Here is a 2786-nt window from a genome sequence, read left to right as displayed (position 1 = left end):
CATCTTGGATCGGAAGATCAAGGTTCTGAGGAAAAATGAGGTGCCCCTGGTTCAGGTCCAGCGGCAACATCAGAGGGGGTCCAAGCTAACTAGGGAGCCGGAGTCAGAGATACGGGAGCAGCATCCAGAGTTGTTTTCAGCATGAGACTTCGAGGGCGAAGTCTAGTTCTAGTGGGGGAGAATTGTAACATCCTGAAATTCAGGTACAACTATTTAACCCTTCTCTTTTGTCAAGTTGTCAAGATTATCCCTTGAGTGGAAAATGTTGCCAATGAGTACGTTGGGCGTACTAGAGAGTACGCTACGCGTACTCACGCGCTTAAGTTGGACGCGGACTCACCTACGTATCTTGGGCGTACCTAGGGTTACGCTGGGAGTAGTGGGCCCAGATGCAAACCCTAATTTTGGCTTGTGCACTATAAAAGGAATGCTAAGGCCTTATCCTCAGCCCCTATTTCAGAGAGTGAAACCCTAAGAGAGCGTTTCCTTCGTCCTAAATTTTGTGTGTGAGTGTTTTGAGCTAAAGGTGCCTTTGTGTGTTAGTGAAGAAGAAGGAGAGGAGCTTGTGGAGGCTAGCGTCCAACTTAAAGTCCATTTCTAGGGTTAAAGTCCCAAAGGTGTTGCATGGTCCATTTCTAGGGCTTCACTTAGAGTTAAAAAGCTCAGAACTTTCCTCCTTATTTTGGTTTGGTGTTTCATGGTCCATTTCTAGGGTTAAAGTCCCAAAGGTGGAGACTTTAGGAGCATAAAGGACTCCATGGACCTAGATCTATCCTATTTTAGTGATATATGTGTTGTAGATCCATAAAAATCCCAACTTGGTCGTTATTATGGAGCCATGTTTGAGTTATGAGCTTTTAAGTGTTGGAAATGGAATGATATGGGTTTTGGTCACTTTTACAGCCATGCAAAGGCTTAAAGTCACCAACTTTATGGATTAAGAGGCTTAGGGACACTCAGATCTGAAAGTTGGATGTGTGTCTTAATTGTTTAAGACCCCATAAGCTAAGGAGTCTAAAACTGGGAGTTACGCGGGGCGTAATCCAAGTACGCGCAACGTAGGGGGTCGTGTTCCCCATTTCTGTGAGGTTGCCGGGTACGCCCAACATACAGGTTTGGTACGCGCAGCGTAACCCAGAGAGTTGACTTTTGGTTAACTTTTAGGGTTTGGTCAATGTTAGGGTCTTTGAGCCATGAGAGGGGTAAAATGGTCTTTTACCCTTCTGAGAGTGCTAACAGAGAGATTAGTCTAGACTTGAGAGTTATATTGATTAGAGTGCTTATTCCATGTGATTAGGCGGAGGCTAGACCACATATTACCGAGTTTGAGATTTACCGAGTTACCCGAGGTGAGTCTTCTCACTATACTGTACCTGGAAGGGTACCTATGTGTGACCGGAAGGTCTTATATGCTATGAGATGTATGTGTTATATGTTGATATGTTATATGTATACGTTATGTATGTTATGTATGATAAGGACCGGAAGGTCAAGATGATATGGACCAGAGGTCAAGAGGACATGGACTGGAAGGTCAGGAGGTTACGGACCGAAAGGTCGGTACGGGTAGGACAGAAAGGTCTACCGGGATTTGGGACGGAAGTCCCGTGAGACTCCTGGATTGGAAGATCCCACAAAGTTATGGCCTGGAAATACGTATGTGTTGTATGTGATATTTTGGGGAACTCATTAAGCATTTATGCTTACAGTTGTTGAGTTATATGTTTCAGGTCCTAGTGATGATCGCGGGAAGGCGCCGACATGATCCGTACAAACTCGTGGAGACTATGGTTGAGATTCTGGGATATGTTTGTGATGATAACATTTGACACATTATGCTTTTGACATTATTCTATGAGTAACTGTATGTTTGGAAAACGAAAAATTGTTTTGAAAATTTATGTCGTTACATAACCATAACCTAAAATCGTTCTGGATAAAATAACAAGAAGCTTCATGAGTATTATGACGTACACATAGAGAAACAAAAAATATGCAATGATCAAAACAAGAAAGTGTGGTATGAAGTAAAGTGGCAAATTGTAAAGAAACAGAACCACACTATAAGGGTTATTGACATATCAAAAGAGAGAGAGAAGATATGAACTAGAGACAGGTGGCAACTTTGGGAGCAAATAAAATCTTTAAATTTTAAAAAACAAAACCACACTATAAGTGTTGTATAAATAAGGTCTATTTCTTTTCTAGACTTAATAAACAATCTGAATGAGTTGCTAACTCTTGAAGCTACAAAATAGAAAGAAAAACATGTCATAATATGATTTTAGGAGAGTCATAAGGAGTTGGAAAATGCCATACCTTCTTTAACCTCTTCTTCTTATCTTCTTTTAAACCCATAACCGTTTTAGCAAGCCTAGCTGGGGTGTCATTGCTTATTACAATAGGGACTCCACTGGACAAATGATTTAGTATCATTACCTATCACTAAATCAACATAACTTAAACACCACAAATAACAATCCAAGTAAAAGTTGTAAAACTAAAACTTATGAGATATATATATATATATATATATATATATATATATATATATATACTTCTCTTTACCACTTCTACCCTTCCCTTGGGTCATATTGTTTTAATATCATTAATACCCATTAAAACTTGTTAAATTTTTAATCTTTATTATGTAAAATGATTCAGATACCATGATGATGATGCACCACTAGCATTACCTTGAAAATCAAATTTTAATTCAAATTAAATGTTAATTTAGATCTTATTATTATTATTATTATTTCAAGATCTAAAACTAACCAGCTCGT

This window comes from Lactuca sativa, chromosome 2 (genome assembly GCF_002870075.4).
Source record: "Lactuca sativa cultivar Salinas chromosome 2, Lsat_Salinas_v11, whole genome shotgun sequence".
Taxonomy (NCBI): Eukaryota; Viridiplantae; Streptophyta; class Magnoliopsida; order Asterales; family Asteraceae; genus Lactuca; species Lactuca sativa.
This window is presented reverse-complemented; position numbering follows the sequence as displayed.